We start from the raw sequence: 15,440 nt of genomic DNA, 5'->3' as shown, positions 1-15,440 counted from the left end.
CTGCTTTATGTCTATTTTTGAAGATATGCTGTTTTTGTTCCTATGGCTTTATAGTATAATTTGAAGTTGAGTGTTGTGATAACTCTAACAACATTTATTTTTGCGAGCATGCATATGTGTGTGTGTGTGTGTGTGTGTGTGTGTGTGTGTTTGGTCTTTTTGAGACAGGGTCTCCCTGTAGCCCCAGCTGGCCTGGAACTCACTATGTAGACCAGGCTGGCCTCGAACTCACAGAGATCCACTTGCCCCTGCCTCCCAAGTGCTGTGATTAAAGGCGTGTACCACCAGGCCTGGCTGCTTTTCTTTTTCTTTTAAGCACAGAGTCTCTCTGTAGTCTCAGCTGGCCTAGAACTCACTATGTAGACCAGGCTGGCCTCAATCTCACAGAGATTTGGTAGGATTAAAGGTGTGTGTTGCCACACCCAGCCCAGTGCTGCTTTGTTTGCTTAGCATTGGTTTGGCTATTTGAGGTATTTAGCTTCCTTACAAGTTAGGATTTTTTTTGTTCTGTGAATAATATCATTAGAATTTTAGGGGAGCTGGGATTGAATCTGAAGATCATTTTCTGCTATTTGCATACTATAATGCTACTGAGTTGTGAGCATAAGAATGTTTTCTATTTTCTGGAATCCTCAATCCTTCAGTGCTTTTGAATTTTCATTGTATAGGTCTTTGACCAAATTGGCTAATTTTATTCACAGGTTAATTTGACTTTTTCCCCCATAGCTTGTTTCTTGGACTTTTGGAAGGTGATTTTTTTTTCTGATTGTTTTTGATACCATATTCATTGTTGATATGTAATGTCTACTAATTTTTCTTGGCTGCTTATCAAACTGCTTTGCTGAAAGTACTCATCAGATATAGCAGTCTTCTGGTGTTGTTTTTCAGATCCTTTAAGAATATGATCATATTATCTGCAAACAGGTATAATTTCACTTTTACATTTTATTCCCTTTGTTCTCTCAGTGGCTCAAGATTGAATCTAGGAACATGGGTGTGGTAGGTAAGTGCTGTCCCACTGAGCTACATCTCTACTTTTCCTCTTTTTTTTCCCCTTTATTTCTCAAGCTAAGAATTCAAGAGATGTTTGAGTAAGAGTAGAGAGAATGAACATCTTTGTCTCATTCCTGCTTGTTGAGGCCATGCTTTCACTTTTACCATGGTTGGGATAATCTTGGCTTTATAGGTTGGTCATGTGCTACACTGAAGTGTGCTCCTTCTATTCCTAGTTGCTTCAGGGCTTTGTCATTAAGGGGCATAGAACTTGGACAAAATCCTCTTCTGTATCTGTTGAGATGAGCATGTGATTTCAGTCCTTTCTATGTTCTCTATTACATTTACTGTAATATGTTCTCTATTACATTTACCTTTATGTAATGGTTAAATTTTTTTTTTTGAGATTCTATAGGCTAGGCTGGAGCCAAACTCATAGCAGTCCTCTTGGCTTGGACTTTTCAATGCTGGAAATGTGTCCTTGAGGGCAGCTTTCCTGCTTATGATGGTTTATCATGATTTTCTATGCCAAAGAGCTCAATAACATACTAGTAAGTGGTTGTGTCTTTAGGTGAGTTTCTGCACCCAAACCTATATATGTGAGTGCCACAATCCAATAGACTTTTGAGCCAGATTGGAAAGAAAATAGAAATAGGAGGACACACTGGCACAGTCTCATGTTTACCACAAAGTGAGACACTGTCCTCTACCATGTGCTCCCCTCCGTGATGTTCTGCCTGTGTCCTGAAACATTAGAGGAAGTAATCATTGTCAGAGTCTGTGAAACAGCCAAAATTAATCTATTCATCATAAAATTTTTGTTTATGAGCAAATGAAGTAGATGACTTCACTGACTTTGAATTTCCCCATTCAGTCTCCACTTCTTGGTTTGGAGTGGGATCCTGTCCCTGACATCACTTGTTTCATTTATTTCAATGAGTGCTCAGACCAGCAAGATGGCTTATCAGGTAAGTATGCTTGCTAACAAGACTCACAGTTCAAGTTCAAGCCCCACAACCCACACGGTGGAAGAATAGAAGCAACTCCTGCAAGTTGTTTCCTGACCTCCACACATGTGTTGTAGCATAGGTACACACACACACACACACACACACACACACACACACACACACCCCACATAAACACAAAATAAATAAAATATAAATATTTAGAAAATAAAATGAGTGTTTCCTATAAAACCTTACAAATTGAACTCCAATTATGATTCAAAAGTATAATTAAAAACTGAGTTAAGATCCCTGGTCAACTGGGCATCAGTTCTTTACAGATCCTCAAATGGATGCCTACTGTGCTCTCATAGATGTTGAATGTATTTGGTAAACCAATTATGTTAGCTTTAATAAGCGATTTGGTAGACATATGACGTCTTTGAACGAGAGCATTTGTGCAAGAATATACCACGGAGCACGTTGACAGACAGAGACTGGAGCCAAGGATAAGCATCCTACCCTGTCCTTTAATGCCTTTCTCAATAAAGTGTTTGACTGTCTTTCCACTTTGTTTTGCTCCTGTTTGGTCTAAGGTCATATTTCATGACTCTTGTCATGACAACTCTATGTCGGAAAATTCTTATTTTGTCTTCAGTCATCCCCCCGGTGCAGATTTTCACCTGTTGTTCTCATCATATCCACAATGCGTTCAAACCTAAATCACATCTCCTTTGTTTTTTTTTTAGTGTTTTTGAGACAGGGTCTCCCTGTAGCCCAAGCTGTCCTGGAACTCACTATGGAGACCAGGCTGGCCTTGAACTCACAGAGATCCACCTGCCTCTGCCTCCCAAGTGCTGGGACTACAGGCATGCGCCACCACGCCCGGCTATCTCCTTTGTTTTTAAATATTTTATTTATTATTTTTGTTTTATGTGTATGCATGTATTGCCTGCATGTATGTGAACGCACTTGTGTCGTGCAATGCCCGTGGAGGTCAGAAGAGACTGTCGGATCCCCTGGAACTGGAATTACGGACAGTTGTTAGTTGCCATGTGGGTGCTGGGATTTGAACCTGGGTCTTCTGGAAGAACAGTCAGTGTTCTTAACTGCTGAGCCATCTCTCCAGCCCCTAAATCACATCTCCTTTATGAACTAACTTTGTTGTTAATTGTCTCCCAGGGTCACCGAGAGTTTTTAAAGGGGATGGAGATTTGGCTCATCTCTGTCTCATGGAAGCACTTAAACAGCCTGGCTCACTGAGTATGCTTGGGATGAATGAGTGCTATAGATGCTGTGAAGTTAAGAATTCCATAAACAGAGGCTCGAGAAACAGCTCAGTGGTTAAGAGTAATTGCTGTTCTTGCAGAGGTTCTAGGTTTGGTTCCCAGCACCCATATGGCAGTGAACAACCATCCATAACTCCAGTTCCAGCTGACCTGACACACCCTTCTGTCCATGGACACTGCATGCACCTGGTGCAATTTACATACATGCAGGCAAAACACTCAGGCACATAGATACAAATAATTTTTTTCTGCAAAAGAATCTCATAAATAGTGATAGAGACAGTTATATGCTGGTTACTCAGATGTGCATTGTGATGGTGGGTAGGACTGTGAAGGCTTATTATGACAACCATATGTCATCATTTCCTCTTTCTGATGCTCAGTTTCTCCTCTAAAGTAATTTGAACCAGATGACCACTGATATATGAGTTGCTGTGAGGATTCCCTTTGGAGACATAAGTCTTCAAGGGACTTGATTCTTGCTCTGGAAGGTCAAGTAAAGTTCAAGTAGTGAAGAGGACTTTCTTCAGCTTAGTGCTATCTGAGACTTTTCAAAGAAATGGGATTTTAAGGCAATCAGCAAGATCCATCTGAGCGTTACGTCTGAATACTCCTTAGATTTACTTCCTTTGGAATGATTACCAGAAGTGGTACTGGGAGAACTCTCTTCACTTCATCCTGTGTCTGAATTATGGGTTTCTTTTACTTTTTTACCTTCTCTGGCTTCTGGGTCCTAGAAATATCAATAAATGAAGAGTTAATTGTGTCTAGGATTCTTTTTTTTTGTGAGACTATGCTTGTTCTAACACTATGCTTGTTTTTTTTTAAATTATTTCTGAGATACAGAAATGTAATTTCAATGAAAATATATGATCTAAGTTCTTTGCATAAGATTGAAAATCCTTTTCAGGATAGATCTACCTGGAAAATAGACAAAAACTGACATTGCCTTCCTCTTCACTGGAATTGACTTTGATCTGCTTTTTCCCAAACTGTGCTGTTATTAGTACAGGAGTAGTCATTTTCTGGGGCTCTCCAAACCTCTGGAGGGCTTACCCAAAATGTGAAGCCCTCCCTCCACACTCATTATGCGTCCATGCCATTGTACAAACTGTTCCTTTTGCTATGGAAGCTTTTCCATTATCCCTTTTTTTGGGAAATGCTGTGTGTTTCATATCTGCCAGGTGAAAAAAAAAACCCCATCAACTCAGCCAATTTCCTGTCATCTTCTATATTTTCACAGCATATCAGCATCTTGTTTTCTGAGATCCAATTAATGTGCTCATTTGGTGTGACAATGCACTAGGAATGGAATCTCAGCAAGGACAGACAGCAGCGTTCTCTTCTCATAGCTCCTAATGCTGCAATTTGCGAAGCGTTTATACATTTAAGGAGGGCACAACAGTTATGGATGACAAAACTGTTTAGTGAAACTGCAAGGAAATAGCAGGAAGGAGACAAAGGAAACCAACCTGCAGAGTAAGCAGATTTATTAGAGCGTAAACCTGAGAGACAGAACCGATCCCCCTCCCCCGCCCCCAGAGTCCAGAGGAGAGTGAATCCCTTACAGACTCAGGGTTTTTATGTTTTTCTCCCTTTAGGGAGGGGGAAGGGGAAAGGGTTTGGGACTGATGTTGGGCTAGCTCAGGCAGGTGCAGGGTGGGTTTCTCCATTATGAGGATCAGTAATGCAGGACTCCAGTCCAAGGAGTGCTCTGTGATTGGAATTCAGTCATATGGGGGGCGGGGGCGGTGGCTGGATGTGTGTGAGACACAGCCTTCCAGGAAAGCCAACAGAAAGTGGTGACCTTGTGAGAAACATTCAGGACCTAAGATTTTACCTTAAGGATCTGTAAGAAGACAAAAAGACACCGTATATTTTGTGAGACCATTTTAGGACTGGTGAGATGGCTCTGTAGGTTAAGCTACCTGCTACTACACCTGATGACCTGAATTTGATCTCCTGGATCAACATTGTAGAAAAAGAGAATCATTTCCCACTAATTGTCCTCTGAACTCCACACACTTCCTGTATCTCTCTCTCTTTCACTCTCTCTCTCTAAATAATTAAAATATAAAAATAACTTTGTGAGGTTTTTTTGGTTTAGTTTAGTTTAGTTTTTGAGACAGTGTCTTCCTGTAGCCCCAGCTGACCTAGAGCTCACTATGTAGACCAGTCTGGTCTTGATCTCACAGAGATCCGCCTGCCTTCGCTTCCTGAAAGCTGGGATTAAATGCATGTGCTACCAAGCCTCGTTATGTAAAAGTAATTTTTAAAAAAAGTTAAAATTCTTTTTATATACAAGCCTACGAATGGTTCTTAGAAGGATTTAGTTGGGCCAGAAACATTTTTAAAGTGAATTCTATTTTCTGAAGAGTAGCTTACTACAGAAATGGCTTTACGGCCAGGTGTGGTGGTGCACGCCTTTAGTCCCAGAACTTGGGAGGCGAAGGCAGTCAGATCTCTGTGAGATCAAGGTCAGCCTCGTCTACATAGTGAGTTCCAGGACAACTGGGGCTACAGGGAGACCCTGTGTCAAAAAGACACGCCCCCACTCAAAAAAAAAGACAGGATCATTCACTGCTGATAAGTAGTTTGAAAAGGGTAAGACAACATGTAAGCCAGCACAGGGCATCTGATGACAACCATCAGTTGAGGAGCTAGGGGAACCCCTGAAGCAGAGTAAAAGGGGGAAATCCACTTTTCTTTCTTTTCAAAATGCTGTTTTTTTTTTTTTTTTTTTTTTTTTTCAAGTGAATAAGTGTTTTGCCTGAATGTAATGCCTATGGAGGCCAGAAGAGGGTGTTGCATCCCCTGGGACTGGAGTTAATGGACAGCTCCACCTTGTGGGAGCTAGGAACTAAACTCAGTTCCTCTGGAAGAACAGTCAGTTCTCTTAACCACTGAGCCATCTCTTCAGCCCCAAAATTCATTTCTGATGAGATATTTTCCATACCTTTTTGTTCACATGAAAATAGTGTGGGGGTATCTACTCTTTCTTCTTCTTTGATTAATTTATTTTTATGGAGCTTTTGGCTACTCTAACATTCCCCCCTCTGAAGAGGTAACCCTAAAATCTTTTAAGGATTAGATACAAGCTCCCAAATACTGTTGACATTTTTGGCCTTTGGAACAGAACGTTGCTAAGAGGCCCAAGGACATTTTGACTTTTAGCTAAGAAACTGGCTACTTTTCTTTGGGGTCTTTTTACCCTAACTGCTTAGCCAAATTGCCAATAGGGAATAGGGACACAGACTGCTCTGGCTTCTTCCATGCTGAACAGGGATGCAGGGTGAGGCAATTGGAGTACCTCTTCAGTGGGCCTACCTAAAAGACTCCCAAATTGCATAACTCTGATATCTAAGGGGAAAAGTCCTTGAATCGTGAATAAGAGACGTGAAGGAGAAGTAAAGACAAGTGCAATTAGCATTACAAGTTCTAGCCAGAGAACTAGAAAAAAGTCAGAACAGGGCAATTTTCAAGGGTTCATATGAGTCCATTGGAATTTCTTGACAAGGGCTTCCAAAAGCATCCCTCTATTGGGTTCCTCCTCATTTTTCTTTTGTCTTCCAAGGGGGCCATGGGTTATTTTTTACCATGGACGATATGGGTAGATTCTTGACTGTCAAAGCTTTCCCTGATTATTGGAAGGACACAGCACTACAGAAAACAAGATTTGACTTCAGGATATCAGGAAAAGGCAGAAGTAATGAGTATGGGTATCTAGTAATGAGGTGGGTGATCTAATTTTGACTCCAGAGGTGGGGTGTTTGTGTTACCCATTGCAAAGAGGGAGGCAGAAGTGAATTGTTCTCATATACCACTTTTCTGTTACCAAATATGTAGACTGTTTCCACACATTAAATTAGTTCTCCATCTCTGCAGACAAGTTGATATCCAACAATTCCATTTGAATTTTACCTTACCTGTATTTAGTGTTGGACTCCAAAAAATTGAGGACACATTCTGCCAAGACAGCTCTCACTTTAGATGGCAGCCAAAATATCCGTCCAGCGAATCCATCTTTCTGCTCACGTGGGGTACTGATTACTGATCCATTATACGTTTGTCAAAATGTAAATGTAGGAGGATTTTGTGGCATTGGGGCAAGTGGGAGAAGGGAGTGATATCACAGCAGAATGAGGACAAGATCACCACTTTGTGATCATAACGTCCTTACTGGGGGCAGACTGGTGCTGATGTCAATGGTTGTGGGATGGTTTCTGGGGAGACAGTAAAAACTTCCATTCATCCCAGATAGGGCATAAAGACAAAACAAAACAAAACAAAAGCAACAACAAAAAGCAAAAACACTCCACTTAAGTCTGTCTGAGTGAACCCCAGAGCTTACTGTAGTTTCTTATGGGAACATGGGCTAACCAAACTCAGCTGCACTACTGAAAAGCACCCTGATGATTCAGGAGAGCTGCATCTCTGTGGCTCCCAACACAACTTGTAGGCTTCTTTGTGTATCAGAATCTCCTTACTTTAATGATTTTTTTTCTTGAGAACCCTGTAACTCTGTGAGTTTCATGAGCCTTGTACATTTCATGAGATGTCCTCTCCTGTACGGGGAGGAACACCCACACCAGGCCCCAGGCATTTTTCATGTTCTTGCATTTTCTTCTGCTCCCTCTTCTGTAATGTTCACTGAGCCTTGGAGGAGATGATACAAATGTCTGATTAGTTCCTTCATCTCTGGCTATTAATTGGAACACTATGCCACAGGAACAGTCACTTCTTCTCAGGAGTTGATGAGTAATGCATCTCTGCAGTACACTATCCATTGCAAAAAGAACTTTCCCTCTGTGACCCAAGCAGAAACAAGCAGTAAGCTTGGACAGAAACACAAATGTATAGAAGGCAATTTGACAGGCATTTCGCATCCATTTTACAAAAAGATGGCAGTTGCTTCCCAACTGGGACCCATCAACTCTATAGCCATGGGCTTTTACCAAGGCCACTATACCAACTATGAGTTCCCTCCTATGGATAGGTCTTTATGCAGTTCATTCCACCTGTAGTAGTCATGCCCCTGTTGTACCAGTGGTCAGATTTTGCCTAACATGTTGGTGTGATAGCACACAAGATGCATATTGCTCACTACTGTTGGGGACAGTTCTCCCCCTTAGACTGCATGACACCTTTCAGCACTATGTAAATCTGTCAGCAAGGAGGGAGCTTCCAGCTCACTCTCAGGCTGATTTCTCTTGTCTGACAATCAAAGAATGTGGTGTCTTCAGCAATAGGGTCTTGCCATATAGTTTTCGAAAGGAACCAACATCATTGATGTACAGGGTTTTCTAAAGAAACAGAACTGGTAGAATAACTATACATACATATGTATGTATGTATGTATGTATGTATGTATATGTATTTATCAGATTGTGTGTATGTATAATTGTTATGTATGTATATATATTTATCAGATTAGCTCACAGGATAGAGTCCGAGTAGTCCAACAATGGCTATACCACATTGGCGAGGCTGAGGATCCAGTAGTCACCCAGTCCGGGGGGCTGGATGTCTCAGTAGTCCCAATCTAGTGCTGAAGGTCTGATGAATTCCAAAAGATGGGATAGTCTTCAGTCTACAGTAGCAAGACGAACTTACCAGTGAGAGAGAAGGCAAGCAGCAAAAAGCAAGCGCTGTCTTCTGCCATGGCCTTTTATAGGGGCTGCCATCGGAAGGTAACACCCACATTTAGGGTGTGTCTTCCAACTTCAGAAGATCCAATCAAGAAGATCTCGCTCATTTCAGTTAATACCAGATCCAGTCAAGCTGACACTCAGGATTAGCTATCACAATTGACAATAACCTTTATGTTTTGTATGGCTTTTGTGATTTACTGGCTAATACCTTGTAGAGTGATAGCACATTACTGGTACTGTAATTTTCATTAATTTATGGTTTTGTGAGAGTGCATTTTTCCACCCATGCAAGGTCCCTCCTATGTTTAAATGCTTTAAGTGCTGAATTGACTGTTCTCCCAGATACTTTTAAAATCTATAAGACACTAAAGTGTTAGTGTTATATAAAGAAACCTATCTACAGAGCATTATTCATTCCAAGTATCAGTTGGTCAGTGGGTGCCTAGGAGGCTACTAAAAAGAAATGCTGGCAAGTTTCAAAATAGCATTTAAAGATGCTGTCATTTATTCTAAATGTGTCCTGAAGAAAGCAATGCTTGGAGGCTGCAGTAATAACTCAACTGTTAGGAACACATTCTGTTCTTGCAGAGGACTTCAGTTCAGCTCCCAGCACCCACATTGAGTGACTCACAACTGCCTATAATTCCAGCTCCAAAGAATCAGATGCACTCCTCTGGCCTCTGTGGACACTGTAGCTCACATGCTCACCATGACCAAAAGCAACTTATGAAAGAAAGACTTTATAGTTCAAAAGAGAGAATCCATAATAGCAAGGGAGGCACAGTCAGGGGGTGGTTGGAACAGGAAGCTCCACATTTTTAATCCATACAAAAAAAGCAAAGGAAATGAACTAGAAGTGGGGTGAGGCTATGAATTCCTAAAGCCTGTCCTCAGTGACATAATTCCTTCAGCAAGGCTGTATCTTCTAAACCTCCCCAAAGAGCACTGCCAGCTGGGGACCAAGAATTCAAATGCCTGAACCCATGGATGACATTTCTCATTTAAACCACTGCAAACACAATTGAAAATAAAAATAAATTTTTTTTAAAGGAATACGGGGGCTAGAGAGATGGCACAGTGTTTAAGAGAACTTGCTGCTTGAGCCTGGAGTGGTGGTGCACGCCTTTAGTCCCAGCACTTGGGAGGCAGAGGGAGGCAGATCTCTGTGAGTTCGAGGCTAGCCTGGTCTCCATAGTGAATCCAGGAATCCAGGCCAGCTGTGACTACAGGGAGATTCAGTCTCAAAAAGACCACCCCCCCAAAAAAAGAGCTCTTGATGCTCTTACAGAGGACCCAGGTTCAGTTCCCAGCATCTACATGGTAGCTACCAACCATCTGTAACTCTAGTTCCAGGGGATCCTATGCCTTCTTTTGGCCTCCATGGGCATTGCACACATGGGTACACTCACATGTGTGCAAAACATTCGTAAATATAAAGAATAAAAATAAAATAATAAAATAATTTTTTAAAAGAATGCATTACTGAGTACAGCTGCATAAAGGGGAAATTATTCCTGATTCAATGCCATAATCCAGTCATTTTTCCTTGAGCCATGTGGCTTAATACTGTTGAGGCAAGGAGGTCCCTAACATCTCCCCACACCAAAGGTCTTGATGAGGCCAGCTTGTGTCTCTTGGCACAACACAGGCCCAAGTGTTAGCCAGGGTAATCATTTGGTAAAACTCCTCTACTTTGTAAAGCTCCTCCATTTTGGTTGAACTATGACAGTTCCTGTAACTACAGTAACTTGGTTTCCAGAACTAAAGTAATTTGTTTCTCTAGATTATTACCTTCCTTACCCTGTGGACCCCAAGCAACAGCCAGCCAGGAAAGATGCTTATTAATTACCAATCATTCTTTGAGTACTCACTGGTTAGCCCTAGCAATGGCCAACTGCTGGCCATAAAAGGAAACTTTTCAACATCCTTTCCTACCCCAACCCTTTCTGCCCCAAACTAACCCAGCTTGTAAGCAGACAGAAGGACTCTGATTCTTATAGAGATGATCTCTGTGTGTTTCCCCTAAATAAAGGCCTTCACTGTCTTGGGTTGCCAGTTCCCTGTCTATCTTCTCACTTTCTTCCCAGAAGAGGGAGCAGAGCTATGCTGTGCCCGTCCCTGGAGTGGCTACCTGGTTCTCAAAGGTCCCTGGTGAGCAATATATCCTTTCTCTCTCCATTCACCACATTTGGTTACTGAAAGGACCCTAAACTGGATGAACAGTCTCTACTCACATTTTCCTTTTTTACAGGGGAAAAATGTTCAGAATACTCTGGGAAGATAATTGTCCAGCCTCAGGACAGGCTTAATCTTCTTCACCCAAGCTGTTTTATCATCTATGCCTGTTAACTACTGCTCAGGCTTTAAATGTTTCCAGAATCCAATAGCACATTTGATTTTCTATTAATTTTTTTCCTAGGAGCTCTAACACAGATTCTTTCACACTTGTCTTTGAGCAACCAGGATAGTCCCCTTTGTCCACTTGGCCCTTCTCTCACCCCTCCTCTGATTGCTTTAGTATTTTAGGAACACAATTTACACGCCAATTGAAATAACTCAGATCTTCCAGAGCCTCTCCTACCTTATAAAGACCATGCCACTCCAGATGCCTCAGTCCCAAGATCCCAGCTGAATCAACTTCTTCCTTAGGTCTCTTGTGAACATGATCTTATCTGGCCAAGTAAACTGGGTATCAAATACCACCTCCTCCTTTTCAGCCCCTTCCTCTCTTGTCTTCCAGTTCCTAAGTATCATTGGGATCTCATCACATATTTTTGGGTTGGTGAGATGGTTCATTGGGTAAAAGTGCCTGCCATCAAACCTGATGACCCAAGTTTGATCCCCAGGACTTACATGGGTAAAAGAAGGGAACAGATTTTTGAAAGTTGTCCTCTGATTTTCATTTGCAGTCTGTGGCACATGCAAGTACTTACACACACACACACACACACACACACACACACACACACACACACACAAAATACAGTGGAAAAAAGAAAACCACACACATGTTCTTAGTGGCTCATATGAGCCAGTCCTGAAGACTGTGTTCTTTCAGATTATGAAGGCTTTGACTCAAGGAGGGGGGAGGCAAGTAAAACTCAGTTTCCCTGCTTCTGGTTTACTCTGCCTCATCCTGCCTTAGGAAATGAGAGCCTCTTTCACTCATTGTATAAAGTTCTCAATTCAAAAAGTTTAGATGCAGTGCATTGTCTGACTATCATAGTTTCCTAAAACTGAAACTTATTTTCCTCCACTGTCATGTTGAATCATAGTTCTCCCCTTCTATATTAAAGATCACTTCTGCATCACTCACTCCCTTCTCACTATGTGATACTTTTCCATGAGTTTGAGGTCTTTGGATCTCAAGAAGGGCTCTTTGCATTTATATATATTTCCCTTGCATCCTTTTACATATGAAGAAATGTCAAGCCAACACCTTCCTTTCACCTTTCATGTTTTCCACTTTCTTTGCTAAATGACAGTCTATGGAACATTTTGGTTAATTGAACTTTTCATTTTCAACATTTCAGTTTGGTATTTCTGATTATTGTATTTCCCTTTCCTCTGTGGACTTCATTAACTCATGTTAGTGTTATGTTGAAAGTCAGTAAGGAATTTGCATCCTGTTTGACTTCTTTGACATATGTGGAGTTATTCTTTTGATCTCACTCTCCAGGATTTCATCTTGCATTGGAGGCCATTATTGTGGGGTTAGTAATTTTTAGAGGAGTTGTGTTACCCTGGTTTTTGATGTTTACTGTACTTTTGTGTTGAAGCTTGTTTATACTGGGTTAAATGATTTGTTGGACTTCTGAAAAAAAAATCATGTGGATTCAGTGGAACTGTTTGCAATGTTTAGGAGTGACTAGGTTGTAGTAGGGTTGGGATGTTTGTTACCTTTGCCATACAGTGTTTGGATTCCTGGGCTAACTGTTCAATATACCTATGATAGTGGAATACTGTCTGCAAAAAATAATCATTACCTACAGGCATGTCCACTATGAACATACAGTAATAGTAATAAAAAAACCCCACCACAACAACAATCCTATCATCCCTTGAATACCAACCATTTTAGGAAATGATGAAATATTCCAAGTTCTCCACAACTACATCAGTTATAATGGTTAAGTGGGAAGGAACAAAAGAAGTGATTAGTGTTGGACTGCTAGAAAAACAGTAGAGAAGGGAAAAGGAAACAGAAGTGGGAACAGGAGGAACAGGGAGGGGAGGGGGCATTTTGTTTAAAAAGAAATTGAAAGAGAGAAGTAAAGAAATGCATTTAGATGATATAAAACAGTCCCAGCCCTCAGGAGGCTGAGACACAGAGACCCTGCAAACCAGGCCAGCCCACATTTTTTGGATAAGTTCTGAAAAGGAGAATAGATAAGGAAAGAGTAGAGACAATAAATGCAGAAAAAACAGAGAAAAGAATAGAAAAAAAAGAGATAAAAAGAGAAGACAGAGCAGGGCCTGCTAAATGGCATTAGGCTTTAAATAAAGTGAGGGACTAGAAGCTAGCCATATTTTGGTCAGGTAGATAGATAGGAAAAGTGCCACTGATAAGCAATGAAGATGGAATACTTCTTCTTCTTGGCTTGAGACAAAGCCCCCTCACCCCCCACTACCCCCAGCCAGTAGGTCCTCTTTCGAGTGTACCAGTCTAGACCAGTTCAGATAAGACCAAGGCCAGATCTGGACACCTCCTCATTTGTTTTGTATTTTTTGTTTGTTTGAGATAGTTTCTCACTATGTAGTGGTGACTGGCCTGGAACTTACTATGTACCCCAAACTGCTTCAAACTCACAGAGATCTGCCTGCCTCTGCCTTTGCTGGGATTAAAGGCATGTGCCATCATGCTTGGCTTTACACCTCCTCATTTGAAGCCATAAACCTATCAGTCTTCTCTGTTTAAGTTGACCAATCCAAAATTGGGGGGGGGGTCACTAAAACCCTTAAAAACCAAGCCCTCCCAGGGGCCTTGGATTTTGGTTTTTGAATCCCCTCCCCACTTATGGAGAGCCTTTTTCTCTGTGTGAGTGAGAATCTTTATCTTCCAATAAAAACTGTTTGCCTGTTGCTCTCTGCTGTATTAATTTTTTTTTTTTTTTTGGTCTTTTTGAGACAGGGCAGAGAAAAAAAAAACAACTATAACCTGTAGGCAGTGACCAGCTTATAACCAGTAACGAAGGAGTCATAAATGTGAAGGAGAGAAAGAGAGTGGATGAGGAGCTTAAGTGTAAATGCAGGGGACTGGAGAGAAGGCTCAGCTAAGGTTAAGAGTTTGTATTGATCTTGCAGAGGACCCAAGCTCTTCCCAGCTCCCAAGTCTGGTGGATCACAACCACCTGTAACTTCAGCTCCAGGGGATCCAACACTCTCTTTTGGGCTCTGCAAGCACATACAATACATAGGCACACATGCATGCACTCACACACGCACACATAATTTAAAACAATAAAAATAAATCTTAAAAACAGTATATGGGCTGGAAAGCTGCCTCAGCAGTTAAGAGCACTTGCTGCCCTCTCAGATGAGGGGAGTTTGGTTCCCAGCATCCACATCTGGTGGCTGACAACTGCCTCTAACTCCAGTTCCAACAGATTAGATGCCCTTTTCTGTCTCTTGGGCACCCTAACACACATGGCATACACACATAAATTAAAAATAAGCATTAAGAAAAATGCATAGTTGCAGTCTAGTTGGCTTGCTGGCTCTAGTCTCGAGTCCTTCACCTCTCTTTCTTGGGCTCTTTTGCCTCTAAAACAACATCCAAAATACATGTATCTTGTAGCTCCCCTGATTCTGTTGCAAACCTGCATTCTCTCACTTGGCTCACTGGAGGAGCCTCCTCCCAGCTGGCTGCTTCTTTCCTGTTCTCCTACAATTCCTTCTCCTGCCAGAGTAGCCTTTCAAATCTAATCTTCCTCTTCATTCAAGCCTTCCTGTCTTGTACAGATTCAAGTAAGTCCTTACCCCTTTGACCCTGAAGTACTCTCATCCTCTCCTTGTGAGCTAGCCCTGCCACCCTAGTTAGGCCAGCCCTCACGCTGGCAGGAGTTACTGCCATGGAACTGCTCTCTGGAGCCTTCTAGGTGTGTGTTGGGTGTCCTGGAGCTCCACAGAGTTCTACCTAACCCTTGCACTCTGAACACCCTTTGTTTGCTGGAAGTCTTAAGAATGACTCCATGTCCCTCCATTCCCAAAATGCATTGCTACAGAAATGCGTGTGTGAGCCAGTAGTGGTGGGGTGGGTTCAAGGAACACTTTCTAAATGGCAAACAGAATATGAACCCCCAGGCACAGAGACCTTGGTGACAACTATCAACGGGGGGGGGGGGGGGAGTGGCGGTGCACTGGAAGCTGAGCTAAATGGGGAGAGCTCACATGAAACTCATCCTTTTCCATGGCAATAGAGGCTAGCTGGTGTCTCTGAGTTGTCAAAGACTAAACTTCTGCCTATTTAATTCCATGTAAAATGCCATAGAGTTTCCCCCCTTTCATAAGGAAAGAGAGGCTGGAGGAAACTCCTGGTGTTTAATTTAAAGATTCGGACT

Source organism: Nannospalax galili, unplaced genomic scaffold (assembly GCF_000622305.1).
Source record: "Nannospalax galili isolate Female #2095 unplaced genomic scaffold, S.galili_v1.0 scaffold391, whole genome shotgun sequence".
Classification (NCBI taxonomy): Eukaryota; Metazoa; Chordata; class Mammalia; order Rodentia; family Spalacidae; genus Nannospalax; species Nannospalax galili.
The sequence above is the reverse complement of the archived record's forward strand: the minus strand, read 5'-3'. Positions refer to the sequence as shown.